This window comes from Penaeus vannamei, chromosome 2 (assembly GCF_042767895.1).
Source record: "Penaeus vannamei isolate JL-2024 chromosome 2, ASM4276789v1, whole genome shotgun sequence".
In the NCBI taxonomy this organism is placed as follows: domain Eukaryota; kingdom Metazoa; phylum Arthropoda; class Malacostraca; order Decapoda; family Penaeidae; genus Penaeus; species Penaeus vannamei.
The window spans coordinates 5,672,434-5,694,858 of NC_091550.1; the positions used below are offsets into that span (position 1 = coordinate 5,672,434).

Here is a 22,425-nt window from a genome sequence, read left to right on the forward strand (position 1 = left end):
TTATACCTTCAATATAACCATTCGTCATTCTTATGTTCATCCTTATCTTTTATTCAACTTTTATTCATGTATGTAATTATTTATTTCAGTTTTAGATTAGATTACCTTTCATTTTTTCTTATTTTTTGTGAGACATGAACACTTTTAACTAAACTTTCATTGGTTTAGTATTACTGACTTACTCAGTGTTTCATCCATATCTTTTACTTAACCTTTCATTTGCTCACTTTTATTTCACTTTACTTTTCACTACTTTCATTTTCTCACTTTTATATTACTTTACTTTTTACCACTTTCATTTTCTTTTTCCTTTTTCTATCCAATCTATCATGCAAAGTTCTTTTAATCACAACTTTCCTTTTTTCTTATTCTACTGAGTTTGTTATATATACCTTTCACTAAACCTTTCATTTTCATTTTTCCTTGCTCTAGCTGTCATCCATACCTTTGTCCTGACCTTTCATAGTCTCATTTTCACTTCAATCCTGCGTAGTCTATAATCCGTGACTAGACATTTCCTTTCTTCCTTTATTTCTTTCTTTCTTTCTTTTTTCTCTCTTTCTCTCTTTCTGTCTCTCTTTCTTTATAAAGCCCATATGGCAGACGTACCCTCCATTTAATCCTCCATTTACATTCTTTCTTTACCCTTTCAAGTGTGTCATCCAACCTTTCACTTAACCTTTCATTATCCTAATATTACATCACTCTTCCCACCTTTTCGTCCATACTGAACTTCCCTTAATTTTATTCTAATGGTTCTATGAATACTTTCCACATAACTTTTCATTTCCTTCATACTCTACTAAACCATTGTATCCTTTTGAACTTTCACTTGACTTTCCTCTATACTTTGCAACACTCAGTCTATCACTCAACCTTTCGTTCTCTTATTTGCACCTTATTCTATCAAGTATCTTTTTGAACTTTTTAATTAACTTTGTATTTCCTAGAATATACCTTAGTCTACCAAGTGTTTCCTTGATACGTTTCAAATTGTAGTTTCTCACTCTATAAAGTGGTTTTTAATATCTTTCTTATGCCTATTTTACTCTAACCCTTAATTAACACATTTCTTTCTTTCCATACTCTACTGAATTGCGCCATCTATGCCTTTCACAAAACCATTAATTTTTTTTAGCCTTTGATGCATCCAGGCATTTCTTTTTCCTTTATCATTTTGTACCGTTTGTTTCATCCATACCTTTCTGTAGAACTTTTCCTTACTTTAATTTATCGTTTTCCTTACTTCAATTTATCCAGCTTGCCATCCATACCTTTCTGTAAAACTTTCATTTCCCTTACTTTAATTTACCCACTTGTCATCCACACCTTTCGCCTAACTTTTCCCTTCTTATTTTTTTTTCTTTCTTTACTTTACTCGCTGTATCATCGCTGCTTTTGACTACTCTACCCAATGTGTCATTTTGAACTTTCACTCAATTTTCATTCTCTTATCTATACTTCACTTTACCCACTTTATTATTGATACCTTTCACTTAACCTTTCATTTACTCGGTTATACCTTATTCAAACTCGTTTTTCAGAACATTCACTTAACCTTTTTATTTCTAATTCTATCCTAGTCTATCAAGGGTACCACACATGCCTGAACTCTTTTTTAGTTATTCTGTCTAGTGTGTCATCTATATCAACTATACTTTTCCTTGTAATTACACTGTTCCACCAAGTGTATTATCCATACATTTCGCTTCACTTCTTATCAGTGTAACATGGCTACATACTGTATTTTAATCATCAATGCCTTTCATTCAACCTTTCATTTTTGTCTATCCTTACTCTATCCAGAATGCCCTCCTTTCATGTGACCTTTCATCTTCTTGTGTTTACATTACTCTTCTTAGTGTTTCATCCATTCCTTTCATTCAAATTTCTCAACTCCCTGTGGATTTGCCATACCTCTCATTTAATCTTGATTTTTTTTCCTCATAACACATATTTTATCTATTTTTTCCACTTTCTTATACATTGATATATCTATTTATTTTTTACTCTACCAAGTGTCTCTTCCATACCTTTCACTTAATCTTTCCTTTTCTCTCTTTTACATTAGTCTACCTTCCACCCTTTTCATTTTCTCTTTCTTAATTTTATCCCGTCTGTCATCCACAGTTTTTACCCTTCTCTCCCTAACTCTGTCCAAAATATCAAGCTTTCATTTTCATCCATATCTTATCCTTCCTTACTCTATCCACTGCCATCCTTGCCTTTCACAAACCTTTCATTTTCTTAATTTCATTTTTTTTTTTTTTTTTTTTACCTGTTTATTTTCCATACCTATTATTTAACCGTTCAATTCCTTATTTTACTTATTTTTCGTAACTCTACCTTGTGTTTCGTCCGTATCTTTAGGCTTATCTTTCTTTGCCACTTACTCATTCTTACATAACTCTAACCATTATGTCGCCTATGCTTTGAAACTATTTCTCTCTCTCTCTCTCTCGTTTTCCAAATTGAGCTATCCATGCCTTTCAATTGACCATCTTTTTATACCTATTTACCCTTTTTTCATTTATACCTTTCATAATTTTACTCAAATTTTCCATTCCATTCTTTACTTTCTTCCATCCATACCTTTCATTAAAACTCATTTTCTTCCATTTCAAATTATCATCCATACCCTTCAACTAACCTTTCATTTTATTTATTTAATATATCTATTTATTTTTTATTTCATTTTTTTATTTTTTTTTACTTTACTCTCCCTACAGTATCATCAGTGTTTTCAACTTAACCTTTCTTTCCCATTTTTATCCTTAACTTTTTTTTCAAAACTTTCACTCAACTTTCATTTCTTCAATTATGCTTTGCCTTTTCTCACCTTACTCTAACCAGCCTGTTATTCACAACTTTCACTTCATCTTTCGTAATCTTATTTATACCTTCCTCAAAATTTTAGTCTTCCCTTTTGACACCCGGTGTATTATCCATGCCTTTCACTTATCCTTTCACTCTAAAAAAAAAATGGTACATGAGTCTACACTTTGTATCGATGCCTTTCACTCAACCTTTCAGTTTCTTCTATTATCATTACTCTACTTTGAGTGTCATCTAAAGTTATATTTTAACCATCCATTACTCTTCCATATCTTTTATTCAACTTTTCATTCTTTTCTCGTTTTTACATTTCATTTCGCAGTGATAAATGTGTCTTTCGTTTTCTCTTACTCATTTTAGTATGAAAGGAACAAACTTTAATTTGTTCAGTATTTTCGACTCTACCCAGTGTTTCATCCACATCTCTCACTTCACCTTTCACTTTCTCATTTCTACGTAACTTTTCGTCATTTTTATTATTTTTTTCCTTATTCTACCCAGTCATAATAAGCTTTTCCCCTATTTTCGTCCTGTACATCAAACTTGCAGTTTCCTTATTCTACCGCAAGTGTGTCATCTATGCCTTTCACTAAACCTTTCAATTCCTCTTCCTTACTCTATCCACTGTCATCCATACCTTTTTCTTTACCTTTCATATTCTCATTATTACTCCACTCTTGTTTTACTAAATTGCGCCATTTAACTCTAATTAGTTCTTTTTTAGACTACCCAGTGTTTCATCCACATGTTTCACTTCACATTTCATTTTCTCATTTTTCCATTACTTTACTGTTCGTCATTTTTACTTATTCGAACTAGTCATAAGGTTTTCCCCTATTTTCGTCCTGTACATCAAACTTTCAGTTTCCTTATTCTCAAGTGTGTCATCTATGCCTTTCACTAAACCTTTCAATTCCTTTTCCTTACTCTATCCACTGTCATCCATACCTTTTTCTTTACCTTTCATATTCTCATTATTACTCCACTCCTGTGTAGCCTCCCATCCATGCCTTTCAATTGACCATCTTTTTATGCCTATTTGCCCTTTTTTCATTTATACATTTCATTATTTTATTCATATTTTCCATTCCCTTCGTTACCCTTTCTTTCATCCATACCTTTCATTAAAATTCATTTTCTTCCATTTCAAATTATCATCCACACCTTTCAACTAACCTTACATTTTATTTATTTAATATATCTATTTATTTTTTATTTTATTTTTCTATTTTTTTACTTTACTCTCCCTACTGTATCATCAGTGTCTTCCACTTCACCTTTCCTCCCCATTTTTATCCTTAACTTTTTTCAAAACTTTCACTCAACTTTCATTTCTTTAATTATGCTTTGCCTTTTTCTCACCTTACTCTAACCAGCCTGTTATTCACAACTTTCACTTCATCTTTCGTATTCTTATTTATACCTTCTTCAAAATTTTAGTCTTCCCTTTTGACACCCGGTGTATTATCCATACCTTTCACTTATCCTTTCACTCTAAAAAAAAAAAATGGTACATGAGTCTACACATTGTATCGATGCCTTTCACTCAACCTTTCAGTTTCTTCTATTATCATTACTCTACTTTGAGTGTCATCTAAAGTTATATTGTAACCATCCATTACTCTTCCATATCTGTTATTCAACTTTTCATTCTTTTCTCGTTTTTATATTTCATTTCGTAGTGATAAATTTGTCTTTCGTTTTCCCTTATTCATTTTAGCATGAAAGGAACAAATTAACTTTAATTTGTTCAGTATTTTCGACTCTACCCAGTATTTCATCCACATCTCTCACTTCACCTTTCATTTTCTCATTTCTACGTAACTTATCGTTATTTTTATTATTTTTTCCTTATTCTACCCAGTATAATACGCTTTTCCCCTATTTTCGTCCTGTACATCAAACTCTCAGTTTCCTCATTCTAACTCACGTGTGTTATCTATGCCTTTCACTAAACCTTTCAATTCCTTTTCCTTACTCTATCCACTGTCATCCATACCTTTTTCTTTACCTTTCATATTCTCATTATTACTCCACTCCTGTGTAGCCTCCCATCCATGCCTTTCAATTGACCATCTCTTTATACCTATTTACCCTTTTTTAATTTATACCTTTCATAATTTGATTCACATTTTCCATTCCATTCTTTACCCTTTCTTCCATCCATACCTTTCATTAAAACTCATTTTCTTCCATTTCATAATTTCATCCATACCTTTCAACTAACCTTTAATTTTATTTATTTAATATATCTATTTATTTTTTTATTTCATTTTTTTATTTTTTTACTTTACTCTCCCTACTGTAACATCAGTGTCTTTAACTTCACCTTTCCTCCCCATTTTTATCTTTAACTTTCTTTCAAAACTTTCACTCAACTTTCATTTTTTAAATTATGCTTTGCCTTTTTCTCACCTTATTCTAACCAGTCTGTTATTCACAACTTTCACTTCATCTTTCATATTCTTATTTATAACTTCCTCAAAATTTTAGTCTTCCCTTTTGACACCCGGTGTATTATCCATACCTTTCACTTATCCTTTCACTCTAAAAAAAATGGTACATGAGTCTACACATTATATCAATACCTTTCACTCAACCTTTCAGTTTCTTCTATTATCATTACTCTACTTTGAGTGTCATCTAAACTCACATTTTAACCATCCATCACTCTTCCATATCTTTTATTCAACTTTTCATTCATTTTTCGTTTTTATATTTCATTTCGCAGTGATAAATTTGTCTTTCGTTTTCCCTTATTCATTTTAGCATGAAAGGAACAGTTTAACTCTAATTTGTTCTTTTTTTCGATTCCACCCAGTGTTTCATCCACGTTTTTCACTTCACCTTTCATTTTCTCATTTTATACATTACTTTACTTTTCGTCATTTTTATCATCTTTCTTCCTTATTCTACCCATTCATAATACGCTTTTCCCCTATTTTCGTCCTGTACATCAAACTTGCAGTTTCCTTATTCTACCTCAAGTGTGTCATCTGTGCCTTTCACTAAACCTTTCAATTCCTCTTCCTTACTCTATCCACTGTCATCCATACCTTTTTCTTTACCTTTCATATTCTCATTATTACTCCACTCTTGTTTTACTAAATTGCGCCATTTAACTCTAATTAGTTCTTTTTTAGACTACCCAGTGTTTCATCCACATGTTTCACTTCACATTTCATTTTCTCATTTTTCCATTACTTTACTGTTCGTCATTTTTACTTATTCGAACCAGTCATAAGGTTTTTCCCCTATTTTCGTCCTGTACATCAAACTTTCAGTTTTCTTATTTTACCTCAAGTGTGTCATCTATGCCTTTCACTAAACCTTTCAATTCCTTTTCCTTACTCTATCCACTGTCATCCATACCATTTTTTTTTACCTTTCATATCTTCATTCTTACTCCACCTGTGTAGCCTCCCATCCATGACTAAACATTTCCTTTTTTTATTAATTTTGTATTTCTTTACCCAATATGGGATCCGTAGCTTTTATTTAATCGTTCATTTACATTTTGGTTCCTTTCTCTTCCATTCGTCATCCATACCTTTTTACTTAGCCTTTCATCTTTTATTTATACCCCGTGTTTTATCCAACCTTTCACTTACGCTTTCATTATTCTAATTTTACATCACTCTCCCTTGGTTGTCATTCATGCCTTTCACCTAGCCTTTTCTTCACTATTTATTTATTCATTTATTTATTTATTTCATACCCTTCACCTAGCCTTTCCTTATTTATCTATTTACTTATATATTTATTTATTTATTTATTTATCTTTTTATTATTGGATCGATGTGTTGTATCATTGGTACATTCCACTAAACTATTTTATTTCCTTATCCATACGTTAGACCAACATTTGTTTCATTTTGAACTTTACTTTCACCTGACGTTCTTATTTGTACTTATTTGTACTATCCCATTAAAAACTTTCACTTAACCTTTTATTTTCTTTCTTTAATATACCTTATTCTACAAGGTGTTCCATCCATATCTTTCATCTATATTGTAATTTTCTTGTCTAATACATCGTACAGTCTAGAGTGTCATCCATGTCTCTCTCTCTCTCTCTCTCTCTCTCTCTCTCTCTCTCTCTCTCTCTCTCTCTCTCTCTCTCTCTCTCTCTCTCTCTCTCTCTCTCTCTCTCGCTTTCTTTCTTTCTTTCTTAAATCTGTCAAGCAACCTTTCCAGTTTATCCATACCGTTCCCACGATCTTTTATTTATACTTTAACCTGTTTGTTATCCTTAGCGTAACTTTTCCAATTTTTATCGGTTTTATGTGACTAAATATTGTGTCCTCATTGCCTTTCACTCGATCTTTTTTCAGTTTCTTCTATTTTCTTTATTTACTTTATTTTTACCTTTCATGTAAACTTTTATCACCTATTCTTAGTCTTTCATTCATACCTTTTATCAACTTTCTCATTTTCCCTTACTCTGCCAAGCATGACATTAATAATGTTCATTTAACTTTCACTTTCTTATTAATATTTACTCTACCCCGTGTTTCCTCCCTACCTTTCGCTTATCATCTCATTTTCCTATTTCTGAATTACCTTCCACCTCTTTTTCTCTTTTCTTTTCTTTTCTTTTCTTTTCTAATATTCTAATTTTCCTTTTTCTGGGTGGTATCTTTCACCCTTTTATTTTCTTTTTGGGTTTTTATAATCATTTCTTTTTCTTATTTTTGATTACCTTTCAACCCCTTCATGTTTCTTATTTTTAATTACTTTTCAACCCTTTCATTTTCCTATTTTTAATTACCTTGCAACCCTTTCATTCTCCCTTTTTTAATTACCTTTCAACCCTTTCATTTTCTTATTTTTAATCAACTTTCAACCCGTTCATTTTTCTTATTTTAATTACCTTCCAACCCTTTAATTTTATTTTAATTACCTTTCAACCCTTTCATTTTTCTTTCTTTTAATTACCTTTCAACCCTCTCATTTTCCTATTTCTTAATTACCTTTCAATCCTTTCATTTTCTTATTTTAATTATCGTGTATCAGTCACGCCTCTTATTCGACCATCTATTTACTTATTTACTTATTTTACTTACTAATTTGCCTTTGTTACTTATTTACTTATTTTACTTATTTATTTTCTTTACATTAATCATCATGCTGCTCACGCTTTGCAATTAACCATTTTTTTCATTCATACCTTTCTATAGACTCTGTTGCACCCACACCTTTCATTTAACCTCTAATTTTCTTATTTCTACCATTTATTCACTCTTTGCTTCATCCACACCTTCCATTTAGCTTCTCATTTTCTTTATTTTACGTTACTCTACCCGTCTTCTCATCCATGCCTTTCATTTAACTTTTCATTACTTTTCTTTGCTTTTGTCTCTCCACTTTATTATCGGTATTCTTCAAATGCATTTCCTTGTTTACATCTTTCTCTACCAAATGTGTTATTTTGAACTTTCACTCAACTTTCATTCTCTTATTGATATAATTAGCCTTTCGCTTGGTCAGTATATCATCCTTTCATTACTCTATTCCAAGTATAATTCCCTCATTTCACTAAACTTTTTTTTTTTTTTATTCCTTTCCCTATTCACTGACATTCATACCTTCTCACGACTTTTCATATTTTTATTTTTACTTTACTTAGTCGCCTGTATCTTTCTCTTTCTCTCTCTTTCTCTCTCTCTCTCTCTCTCTCTCTCTCTCTCTCTCTCTCTCTCTCTCTCTCTCTCTCTCTCTCTCTCTCTCTCTCTCTCTCTCTCTCTCTTCTACTTCTTCTTCTTCTTCTTTATTTCTTTATTTAGTCTGTCATTCGTACTTTTCACTTAACCTTTCATTTTCTTAGTCAAACATTTCATATCAGCTACAAAGTTTATAACCTATTATTTACTTATATTACTTATTCGTTTTCCTCTCTTACTTGTCTCGCCCCAATATTACTCTTACACTACTCTAACCATTATATTAGTCCCGATTCAGGATATTTTTTTCTTTCTTTCTTTCTTCTATGCCTTTCAATTAACCATTCATTTTCTCCATCTATACTTTTCTTTACCTTTTGCTACATCTACGAATGTCAGTTTCTTATTTTTTTTTATCTTACTTTGTCCTTTTTTTCATCCACACCTTTCATTCAATTCCTTATTTTCCTTATTTTATATTACTCTACCCAATTAGCCATCCATTCCTTTCAAATGTGTCATTTTGAACATTCACTCAAAAAAAATTCTCTTTTGCTTTTCCCCATTATCAATATCTTTCCCTTTACCATCATCTTTCTTATATATTTCTTACTTTAACCAGTGTGTCTTCAAAAATGGTCACTTAGCCTTCAATTTCTTATTTATACCTTACACTATCTAGCATAACTAAGCCTAGTGTGTCACCCATACCGTAAACTTTTTTCCCTTTTTCCCTTCTCAGTTCACTGTCATCTTTATCATCCATACTTCATTTATCTTTTCATTATCTTATTTGTGTATTTCTCTATCGAATATGTTAGCCATACATTTCGCTGAATATTTCATTTTTTATTATTTTTTAGTATAGTGTTTGTCATCAATATCTTGCACTTAATCTTTCGTTTCCTTAAATCTCCCTTATTCTACCTAGAGCCAATATATTTCATTTAATCTTCCTTTTGCTTCTTTCCCTTATTCTACCTCCAACCAATATCTTTCATTTGATCTTTTCTTCCTTTCTTTCTTCCTTATTCTAACTAGGGCCAATATCTATCAAATATTTATTTTTCTTCTATCTTACTCCTACATCCAATATTTATCAAATAATCTTTACTCTTTTCTCTCTTATTCTATGTATAGACATTTCTTGATAATCTTTCTTATTCTTCTATCCCTTATTCTACCTAGAACCAAAGTCTTTCAAATAATCTTTCCTTTTTTCTATCTCTCTTTTTCTACCTGGAGCCAATATCTTTCCCTTATTTTTTCTTCCAATATGTCATTTTTTTCTTTCTTTTTATACTACCTATAGCCAATATCTCTCACTAAATCTTTCTAGTTTAATCATTCTGCCAAGAGACAACATCTTTCACTTAATCTTTCGTGTTTTTTTTTTTTCTTATTCTAACTAGAACCAATATCTTTCAAATAATCTTTCCTTTTTTCTTTCTTATTCTACCTAGGGCCAATATCTTCCACTTATATTTCTTCTATCTTCGTTTTTCCCCTTATTCTACACAGAGCGATCTATATACCTTCGACGTAACTAATCTACTCTTCCAAGTGTTTCAACCTGCCCAAGCATGTCATGTATATCTTTATCTTAACTCTTCTTGTTCATTCTTTACTCTACCCAGTGTGTCATCCATATTTTTAATCTAAAATAGATATCTTTTTTCATAAATTTATCAGATGTGTCACTAGTACCTTTCACTTAAGACACGTTTTCATTCATACTTTCTTTTTTATTTATTTTTTTCTTATTCATTCTTTACTCTACCCAGTGTCCTATTCGTATTTTCACATGATCTTCAGTCTCTCATTTCAACATTAAGTTACCTTTCATCCCTTAAATTGCTTTCACTAAACCTTTCATTTTCTTATTTCTCATCTGTACCTTTCATTAAACCTTTCATTTTCTTATTTCTCATCTGTACCTTTCATTAAACCTTTCATTTTCTTATTTCTCATCTGTACCTTTCATTAAACCTTTCATTTTCTTATTTTTCATCTGTACCTTTCATTAAACCTTTCATTTTCTTATTTTTCATCTGTACCTTTCATTAAACCTTTCATATTCTTATTTCTCATCTGTACCTTTCATTAAACCTTTCATTTTCTTATTTTTCATCTGTACCTTTCATTAAACCTTTCATTTTCTTATTTTTCATCTGTACCTTTCATTTAACCTTTCATTTTCTTATTTTTCATCTGTACCTTTCATTAAACCTTTCATTTTCTTATTTTTCATCTGTACCTTTCATTAAACCTTTCATTTTCTTATTTCTCATCTGTACCTTTCATTAAACCTTTAATTTTCTTATTTTTCATCTGTACCTTTCATTAAACCTTTCATTTTCTTATTTTTCATCTGTACCTTTCATTAAACCTTTCGTTTTCTTATTTTTCATCTGTACCTTTCATTAAACCTTTCATTTCCTTATTTTCCATCTGTACCTTTCATTAAACCTTTCATTTTCATATTTTCCATCTGTGCTTTTCATTAAACCTTTCATTTACTTCTTTTTCATCTGTACCTTTCATTAAACCTTTCATTTTCTCATTTTTCATCTGTACCTTTCATTAAACCTTTCATTTCCTTATTTTCCATCTGTACCTTACACTAAACCTTTCATTTTCTCATTTCTCATCTGTACCTTTCATTAAACCTTTCATTTTCTTATTTTTCATCTGTACCTTTCATTAAACCTTTCATTTTCTTAATTTTCATCTGTACCTTTCATTAAACCTTTCATTTTCTTATTTTTCATCTGTACCTTTCATTAAACCTTTCATTTTCTTATTTCTCATCTGTACCTTTCAGTAAACCTTTCATTTTCTTTTTCATCTGTACATTTCATTAAACCTTTCATTTTCTTATTTTTCATCTGTACCCTTCACTAAACCTTTCATTTTCTTAATTTTCATCTGTACCTTTCACTAAACCTTTCATTTTCTTAATTTTCATCTGTATCTTTCATTAAACCTTTCATTTTCTTATATCTCATCTGTACCTTTCACTAAACCTTTCATTTTCTTAATTTTCATCTGTACCTTTCATTAAACCTTTCATTTTCTTATATCTCATCTGTACCTTTCATTAAACCTTTCATTTTCTTAATTTTCATCTGTACCTTTCATTAAACCTTTCATTTTCTTATATCTCATCTGTACCTTTCACTAAACCTTTCATTTTCTTAATTTTCATCTGTACCTTTCATTAAACCTTTCATTTTCTTATATCTCATCTGTACCTTTCATTTTCTTATCTGTACCTTTCACAAAACCTTTCATTTTCTTGTTTTTCATCAGTACCTTTCATTAAACCTTTCGTTTTCTTAATTTCCATCTGTACCTTTCATTAAACCTTTCATTTTCTCAATTTTCATCTGTACCTTTCATTAAACCTTTCATTTTCATATTTTTCATCTGTGCTTTTCATTAAACCTTTCATTTTCTCAATTTTCATCTGTACCTTTCATTTCCTTATTTCTCATCTGTACCTTTCACTAAACCTTTCATTTTCTCATTTCTCATCTGTACCTTTCATTAAACCTTTCATTTTCTTATTTTTCATCTGTACCTTTCATTAAATCTTTCATTTTCTTATTTTTCATCACCTTTCATTTTCATATTTTTCATCACCTTTCATTTTCATATTTTTCATTTGTGCCTTTCATTAAACCTTTCATTTTCTTAATTTTCATCCGTACCTTTCATTAAACCTTTCATTTTCATATTTTTCATTTGTGCCTTTCATTAAACCTTTCATTTTCTTAATTTTCATCCGTACCTTTCATTAAACCTTTCATTTTCTTCTTTTTCATCTGTACCTTTCATTAAACCTTTCATTTTCTCAATTTTCATCTGTGCCTTTCATTAAACCTTTCATTTCCTTATTTTTCATCTGTACCTTTCACTAATCCTTTCATCTCATTTCTCATCTGTACCTTTCAGTAAACCTTTCATTTTCTTCTTTTTCATCTGTACCTTTCATTAAAACTTTCATTTTCTTAATTTTCATCTGTACCTTTCACTAAACCTTTCATTTTCTTATTTGTCATCTGTACCTTTCACTAAACCTTTCATTTTCTCATTTCTCATACATACATACCTTTCACCTGACCTTTCATATTCTCAGTTTTCCTTTACCCAGTATATCTCACCAAAAACTTTTTCTTTACCATGTCAAGCCTGTCATCCAGTCCTTTCACCTAACTTTAACTTTTCTTAGTTTTACCTTTCTTTAATCTGTCTGACAACCATACCTTTCATTGAACTGTCTGTCTAATTTTCTTCACTCTTCCCAGTGTGTCATCCATACCTTATATTCAACTTTCCATATCACTTTCTTATTTTTTACACTATCACTGGTGCGCCGCAATCAACACTTTTGTTCCTGTTTCTACCTTGCTTTATTATATCATCCATACCTTTCTCTTCACCATTAATTTTTTTTTTGTTTGTTTTTTATAGCTATTTTGACCATTCGTGTCACCCATACTTGTCACTTCACTTTTAATTTGCTTATTTATACCTGTCTTTATCATTTGTGTCATCCATACCTTTCATTTAACCTCCAATTTTCCTTGTTTTACGTTACTTTACCCAACTTAATATCTTAAATAAGCTATCCTTTCATTTCCCTTTTTGTACCCAATTCATCATCTGTACCTTTCACTAAACCTTTCATTTTCTTATTTCTCATCTGTACCTTTCACTAAACCTTTCATTTTCTTAATTTTCATCTGTACCTTTCATTAAACCTTTCATTTTCATATTTTTCATCTGTGCCTTTCATTAAACCTTTCATTTTCATATTTTTCATCTGTACCTTTCATTAAACCTTTCATTTTCTTATTTTTCATCTGTACCTTTCACAAAACCTTTCATTTCCTTAATTTTCATCTGTGACTTTCATTAAACCTTTCATTTTCTTATTTTTCATCTGTACCTTTCACTAAACCTTTCAATTTCTTATTTTTCATCTGTACCTTTCACTGAACCTTTCATTTTCTTATTTTTCATCTGTACCTTTCATTAAACCTTTCATTTTCTTAATTTATATCTGTACCTTTCACTAAACCTTTCATTTTCTTATTTTTCATCTGTACCTTTCATTAAACCTTTCATTTTCTTATTTGCCATCTGTACCTTTCATTAAACCTTTCATTTTCTTATTTTTGCTTATTCTATCCACTGCCATACATACCTTTCACCTGACCTTTCATATTCTCAGTTTTCTGTTACTCAGAATGTCTCACCAAAAACTCTATTTTTTTCTTTACCGTGTCAAGCCTGTCATCCAGTCCTTTCACCAAACTTAAACCTTTCTTAGTTTTACCTTTCTTTAATCTGTCTGACAGCCATACCTTTCATTTAACTGTTTGTTTAATTTTCTTTACTCTTCCCAGTGTGTCATCCATACCTTATATTCAACTTTCCATATCACTTTCTTATTTTTTACACTATCACTGGTGCGCCGCAATCAACACTTTCGTTCCTGTTTCGCCCTTGCTTTATTATATCATCCATACCTTTCCCTTCACCATTACTTTGTTTTTGTTTTTTATACCTATTTTGACCATCCGTCATCCATACCTTTCACTTCATCTTTAATTTTCTTATGTATACCTTTCTTTCTCTTTTTCTATCCATACCTTTTACTTCACCTTTAATTTTTTTTATATACCCATCTATACCATTCGTGCCATCCATACCTTTCATTTAATCTTTAATTTGCTTATCTATCTTTATTATTCTTACCTATTTATCTTCCTTACCTATCTTTATTATTCGTGTCATCCATACCTTTGATTTAACTTCCAATTTTCCTTGTTTTACGTTACTTTACCCAACTTCATATCCATACGTTTCACTTTTTTTTTTCTCCTTACTGAATCATTAGTATCTTCAACTTAACTTTTCCTTTCCTTCTTTATACCTCTATTCTACCCTGTGTATCATTTACTTTCTATTCTCTCATTCATACTTCACTATACTCAATGAATTGTTAATACCACTCACCATTCTTTTTCTCATTTATACCTTACTCTATCCAGTAACCCATTAAAATCTTTCATTTTTTATTTACTTAGTAATGGCTTACTCTACCCAGTCATCTACTTTCATCTACAGCTTCATCGGTATCTTCAAAGTTACCCTTTAATTTCCTTATTTTTACCTTTCTCTACCCTGTATATCGTTTATTTTTACGCAAAACCTTCCATTCTCTCATCTATACTTTACAATACCTTATGAGTTACCGATACTTTTAGCATAACTTTTAATTTTCTTTTCTTATTCATACTTCATTACTCGGGATACTATTAAAATCTTTCATTCACCCTTTTATTTTCTTAGCCAATACCTTACTCTACCCAGTGTGTCATCCATATCTTTCCTCTAAAATAGATATTTTGTTTTTCATAAATTTATCAAATGTGTCACCACTACCTTTAACTGAAGACATGTTTTCATTCATACTTTTTAACTTTTCTTATTCATTCTTTACTCTATCCAGTATTCCATTCGTATTTTCACATGATCTTCAGTCTCTCATTTTAACATTAAGTTACCTTTCATCCCTTTAATTTTTCTTTGACCTTATCCTGTCCATTATGTCTTTCCATTTTCTTTTTCCCTCATTCTACCCAGTTCATTTCTCTTTTTCTTCTTTTTTTACTCTCTTAAGTAAGCTATCCTTTCATTTGCCTTTTTGTACCCAATTCATCATCTGTACCTTTCACTAAACCTTTCATTTTCATATTTTTCATCTGTACCTTTCACTAAACCTTTCATTTTCTTATTTGACATCTGTACCTTTCACTAAACCTTTCATTTTCTTATTTTGCATCTGTGCCTTTCATTAAACCTTTCATTTTCTTAATTTTCATCTGTACCTTTCATTAAACCTTTCATTTTCTTAATTTTCATCTGTACCTTTCATTAAACCTTTCATTTTCTTAATTTTCATCTGTACCTTCTATTAAACCTTTCATTTTCTTAATTTTTACTTGTACCTTTCATTAAACCTTTCAATTTATTTGTCATCTGTACCTTTCACCAAGCCTTTCATTTCCTTATTTTGCTTATTCTATCTACTGACATACATACCTTTCACCTTACTTTTCTTATTCTCAGTTTTCCTTTACTCAGAGTGTCCTTTATCTTTTCTTAGTTTTACCTTTCTTTTATCTGTCTGACAGCCATACCTTTCATTTACCCGTCTGTTTAATTTTTCTCATTCTACCCAGTGCGTCATCCATTCCTTATATTCAACTTTCCATATCATTTTCTTATTTTTTACTTTTTTCCTGTTTCGTCCTTTTGTGTATTATCATTCATACCCTTAACTTTTAATTTCCTTATTTATACCTATATTTATCACTTCTGTCGCCCATTCCTGTCACTTCATCTTTAATTTTCTTTCTTTATACCTATCTTGACCATTTGTGTCATCCATACCCGTCACTTCACTTTCAATATGCTTATTTATCATTTGTGTCATCCATACTTTTCACTTCACCTTTAATTTTCATATATATACCTTTCTTTCTCTTTTTATCCATACCTTTCATTTCACCTTTAACTTGCTTAATTATACCCATCTTTACCATATGTGCTATCCATACCTTTCATTTAATCTCTAATTTTCCCTATTTTACGTTACTTTACCCAACTTAATATCCATACGTTTCACAATCTTTTTTTTAATCTCCTCACTGCATCATTAGTACATTCAACTTAACCTCGCGTTTCCTTATTTATACCTCTATTCTACCCTGTGTATCATATACTTTCTCTTCTCTCATTCATACTTCACTACACCCAATGAACTGCTAATACCATTCCCCATTCTTTTTCTCATTTATACCTTACACTACCCAGTAAACTATTAAAATGTTTCATTTTTTATTTGCTTAGTAATGGCTTACTCTACACAGTCATCTACTTTCATCTACAGCTTCATCGGTATCTTCAAAGTTACCCTTTAATTTCCTTATTTTTACCTTTCTCTACCCTGTATATCGTTTATTTTTACGCAAAACCTCCCATTCTCTCATCTATACTTTACAATACCTTATGAGTTACCGATACTTTGAACATAACTTTTAATTTTCTTTTCTTATTTATACTTGATTACTCGGGATACTATTAAAATCTTTCATTCACCCTTTTATTTTCTTAGCCAATACCTTACTCTACCCAGTATGTCATCCGTATCTTTTCTTTAAAATAGGTAATTTGTTTTTTCATAAATTGATCAAATGTGTCACCAGTAACTTTCACTCAAGAAACATTTTCATCCATACTTTTCACCTAACTTCTTTTTTTTCCTTGCTTTATTATTCTCTTCGGTTAACTTTTCATTTTCTTGTTTATACTTATTGTACTCACGGTTACATCAGCTATACCAGTCACTATACCTTTCGTTTTATCATTTTCACATTAGTCTACTGCCTTTCATACCCAAACCTAATATTTAATCTCACATTTTCCCTTTTTTCATTACCTAGAGTGTCAACCATACCTTTCAACCATCTTTTCCTGTTTTTTCTTTATTTTTATTTTTCATTTCTTTCATTCATCGGTACCTTTCCCATAGCCTTTCATTCTCTTACTTTATCCTTTTCATCGCTAATAACTTTCACTTAAATTTAAACATAAACTTAAACATATTTGATTTTACATTTATTTACTCACTGTACTATCGATATGTTTAAAATTTATCTCTCTTTCTAATTTACCTTATCTGTCCGTTTTTTTTTTTTCTTTTTTTTATTTACTCTATCCACTGTGTCATCCATATAATCCATATTTTTTCATTTAATCTTTCATTTTCCCATTTCTACATCGCTCATTTTCAACATTACCATACCAAGTTTAACAGTCATGCTTTTCCATTTATCATTTTCACATTACTCAACTATTGTAACTCATATCTTTCCTTTTCTTCTGTCCCCTTCCTCTGCAAAGTTCGACATCCACACTTTTTACTTAATCTCTTGTTTTCTAAATTTGATATTACTAAAAATACGTCTTTCACTTTTATTCTTCCTTTCTTCTCTACAATACACTACACATATCGCATACTTGACCTCTCCTTATTTATATTCTGCTTTGTATGTCATCTATACCTTTCATTCAACCTTTCATTTTCATTTTTTCCCTATAATTATGCCATCATCCATAATCCATCTCTCATTTTCTCTATTTCCTTACTCTATGTGATTCATACCATACAGTTCACCTTTCATTTCCCTAAACTTTTCCTTCTTGCTTCTTCCTTCCTTCTTCTTTCTCCTTTTCCTCTTCCTCCTTCTTCTTCCTTCTTCTTACTTTACCCCTCCTCCTTCTCCTTCTTCTCCTTCTCCCCCTTCTCCTCCTCCTCTCCTTCTTCTCCTCCTTCTTCTCCTCCTCCTCCTCCTCCTCCTTCTTCTCCTTCTCCGCCTCTTCCTCTTTCTTCTTATTATTATTCTCTTTCTCCTCTTCCTCCTCCTTCTTCCTTCTTCCTCCTCTATCCCTTCTTCTCCTTCTCCTTCTCTTTCTTCCTCCTCTACCCCTTCTTCTTCTTCTTCTCCACTTCCTTCTTCTTCTTCTTCTTCTCCTTCTCCTTCTTCTTCTTGCTCTACCCATTAAGTGATCCATATTTTCCGTTAGTCTTGTCTTTTCCCATTTCTACATTACTCTGCTTCTGTACCAAACCTCACACTTTATATTTTATTTTATTATTATCACATTTACCCATTCTGCCATCCATGCCTTTCGGTAAACCTTTTATTTTCTCATATATTACTTAACCTGTGAAATAACCCTTTTAGCCTCTTTTTTTTCTTCTTCTTCTTTTTCTTTTCTTTTTTTTTTTGTATCAACATGGATCAAAGTACATCCTCTTCCTCCTCCTCTTCTTCCTCCTTCTCCTCTTCCTCCTTCTCTTCTTCCTCCTTCTCCTCTTCCTTCTCCTCCTCTTCCTCCTTCTCTTCGTACATCATCCACACCTTTCATTTAACCTTTCACTTGACTTGCATATTCCTCCGCACAGTATACCATCCACGTCTTTCAATTAATCTTTCATTTTCTAATTCTTGCAGTACTTTAGCTTTCACCAGCCTTTCAAATTCTTTTCCTTCCTCTTTTTTCTGTATTGTCCATAGTATTCATTCTTTTTCTTTTCATACTCTGCGCCATTCATAACTTTCACTTGACCTTGCGTATAATTTCAATATTATTATTATTTTACTGACTGGCATCCGTAATTTTCCTTTTCTTTTATTTCCTTTACTCTACCCAATGTAACCCACAACTTTTCCTTAAATTTTCATTTTTCTTATTTTCACTTTACTCTTTCTTATTTTATCCAGTGTCATCCATGCCTTTCATCATAAGTCTTCATCCATACCTTTCACTAAAACTTTCATTTTCCTTCTTACTCTACCCAGCAAGTCATCCATTAATTTATCTTAACTTGATTTTTTTTTATTATTATTACCCTTCCCAGTGCATTATCCATAACTTTCACATTACCTTTCACCATATTTTTCACCATTCATTAATTTTCATATTTTTACATCACTTTGCAATTAACTATACCACGCACTTTAATTTTAACCATTCATTTTCAAGTTTCCCTTTTCTGTGATATGTTTACTCTTCATTCAACTTCATTTTTACCTTTATTTACTCTACCTTGTGTTTCATCCATATCTTTCACTTAACCTTTCTTATTTTTTCATTTTTTCTTAGTTTGCGAAAGTGGTAATCATAATATTCCTTTTCCAAAACACTTTATTTTTCCCTTACGCTAAACCTTTTACTTTACGTTTCATTTTCTCATATTTACTTTCACTTTCCCTTTTCTCTTTTCTTCCTCGCTTTACTCACTAATTCATTCATACTTTTCATTTAAACTTTTTTTTTTTACTTGCTTCTTTATCCAATATGCTTTTGATGTTTTTCACTTAACCTTCAATTTATCATTAGATTACTCTATCCTCATTCATACCTTTCACTTTCCTTTTGTTTCTTATTTTTACATTATTCCGTCAAATATGTAAGATTTCCACTGTTCTGATCTATTTTACTTTACCTAATGTCGATTTTTTTTCTTTTTTTACTTTACATTTTCCAAACCTTTCACCCATTCTCTTATGCAATATGAATTTATCAGCCCAGCTTTGATTTTTCTTTTATTTTCTTAACTTTTGTATCATTTTCACCCAGCCTTTCGTCCTAAAATTTAACTATTTAACGTTTTTTTTTTTAATTCCTTCAATACATAAATCTTTGATAATCTACCCATGTTTGTTTTGTTCCACGTAGCCTACCCATTATCATATACTTTAACTAATTTGACTTCAGTTACCCTGGTATGTCATTCATTCCATCTAACTTGTCATTTACTAAAGTCTGTATGGTAAATATGTCAGGCATACCTTTCATTATACGTTTAATTTTGATATTTTTTTTGTATTTACTCATATCTTACGTGTTTTATTTAACCTTATCGTTTCTAGACACTGTAACCCTCTTCTTTGTGTGTCATTTAGGTCTTTCATTTTGTCTTCTATTTCTTTTCTTTTTCTATTATTCTACCCATGTTCAACCATACATTTTACTTGAACTCTTTTCGTATTAATCTACTGTGTCAATCATACCTTTTATTTAAGCTTTTCGTTTCTCTAACTATCCTACCAGTCATACTTTTTTTTTACCTTTACTTTTTATTTAATCATTCCACTCTCTCTCTCACCTATACCTTTCACCTGAACTTTCATTTTTTGATTACTCAACAAGTTTACCTTTCATACCTTTTAAATAACCTCTTAGTTTTTTATTTCCTTTCTTTCCCCTTTTCGTCATCCAGTACCTCAAATTTATTGTTTTATTCTTTCATTTTTTTTTGTTCAACCCACTGACACCAACTTGTTATTATGTATAAGTATTTCAACTATCTTATTTATACTCTTTATTGACTTTTTTACCGTCTTATTGTCATCCATACACATCTCTCTTTACATTTCTCTTATTCATGTTCGAGTCAGTGTCATCCACACCTTTCGTTGAACCTATAATTACCTTTCTCTTTAAATATATTCTTGAACCCAATATTTCGTCCATAGCTTTCTTTCTTTCTTTTCCATTCTATTTATTTACTTACTTTATCCCACGCATCATCATTGTGGTATTCCCCCTTCGTAATTATGTCATCCACACTTTTCATCAACCTTATCACTTATTTATATTTATCCAACTCGGTCCAGAATATCACCATATGCCTTTCGTTCAAACCTTTTTTTTCATCATTATTTATATATTATTGAACACAATATCCATTCCTTTCGTATCTTCATGCATTTTATGACTTTATTTCTTATGTCCCTATCATCAACGTCTTTCATCTAATCTTTCCGTTTCTTGTTTTGTACTAAGCTTCTTTATTAGACACCAGTTTTCAAAAAAAAAAAATAAAAAAATAAAAAAATAAATAAATAAAAAATAAAAATAATAATGATAATAATAATTAATGTCTCAGCCACACCTTCCATTTAAACTTTCCTTTTCTCTCATTTAATTACCTTTCTTGTCTTTCATACGTTTCAGTTTTCCAAGTTTATAATTCATACCTTTGGCTAAACCTTTCATATTCTTACATTTGTTGTTGTTTTTCTAAATATGTCATTCATACCTTTTACCTAACTTTCCGTTACTCCCCAAATCATTCATGCATTTCATTTAATCTTTCATTTTCTTACGTTCCTGTTACCCTATCGAATATACATTATACATTCGTCTAATTTCTGTCTTCCTTCACGTTATCTTTCATTCGTCCTTTTTACTCATTCATACTTTTCATTTAACATCTCATTAATTTTTTTCCTTTTTTTCATATTCTACATTTTTTCCATTGGATTTTTTACCTGCTGCTGTATATATATTATATATATATATATATATATATATATATATATATATATATATATATATATATATATATATATATATATATATATGTATATATATATATATTTTTTTTTTTTTTGGGGGGGGGTGATTTTCTTTCTCTTTCTCTTGTTTACTTTTCGTTAGTTTGGATATTGCTCTAATACACACGCACACACACACGCACACACACACACACACGCACATAAATTTGTTCTTGATCTTCGTCTCATTCCCACTGTTCTTCGTTTTATCTTTCGTAATTATTTCCTATTACTTATTTAACATTTTATTCGTATTTCACTTCTACATCTTTCGCTTCTCAATATTCCGCTTTTTTATACCTATTCCCCTTTCCGTTACTCTGCTTCTCATACACTTTATTTCCCGTTTTCCTTATAGCTTTTCATACCTATCTTGTTTTATCCTTATTCTGCCTTTCATACTCATACCTTTCTCTTTTCTTTCTTTTCTACTTTTCTACTTTCTTATCTACTTCTACTTTCTTTCTTTCTTCTTTATTCTTATTATCTAGCTTTTCCTTATTCTACTTTTCATAGTTTACCCCTTTCTTTGCTCAACGCTTCAATATTTTTTTTTATTTCCCTTATTCTATCTTTCGTATTTATGGCTTTGAAAATTAGTCCCCATTTCCTCGTTTTTACCTTTTTATTTTTGTTTTTCTTTTGCTCGTCTATTCCTAACGATGTATTTCACGTAAATGTTTTCTTAATTTTATAACTGATTTTCCCTATTCCTCGTTTTCTTTACATATTTTCCTGACTCCCTCTTTCATACATATTTTCATTTTCCTTGTTCTCACTTTCATACTTATTTTAATTTTTCTTATTCCCCCTTTCACATTCTTCCTGTTTCCTTAATCTCCCTTTCATACTTATTTTCATTTTCCTTGTTCTTCCTTCCATACATATTTCGCCTTATTTGTTTTATTTTTCTTACTTATTTCCCTCCTTCTTTCGTTTCT

The 22,425-nt window shown here is 30.6% G+C and overlaps 1 long non-coding RNA gene across 24 annotated transcripts; it reads right to left on the minus strand.

Moving 5' to 3' along the window:
* Window positions 1-589: 589 nt before the first annotated feature.
* On the minus strand, window positions 590-21,440 carry LOC113818748 (uncharacterized). 24 transcript variants are annotated; one of them, XR_011399017.1, is made up of 5 exons: window positions 14,100-21,439; window positions 12,292-13,063; window positions 11,405-12,081; window positions 11,276-11,327; window positions 590-11,155 (listed from the first exon to the last, which is right to left on the minus strand). It is a non-coding gene; the product is annotated as an uncharacterized lncRNA (long non-coding RNA). The 24 variants fall into 24 exon arrangements; XR_011398999.1 differs by having other exon boundaries at window positions 590-10,555; window positions 10,596-12,081; window positions 14,100-21,440; XR_011399012.1 differs by having other exon boundaries at window positions 590-11,287.
* Between the last annotated feature and the right edge of the window lie 985 nt (window positions 21,441-22,425).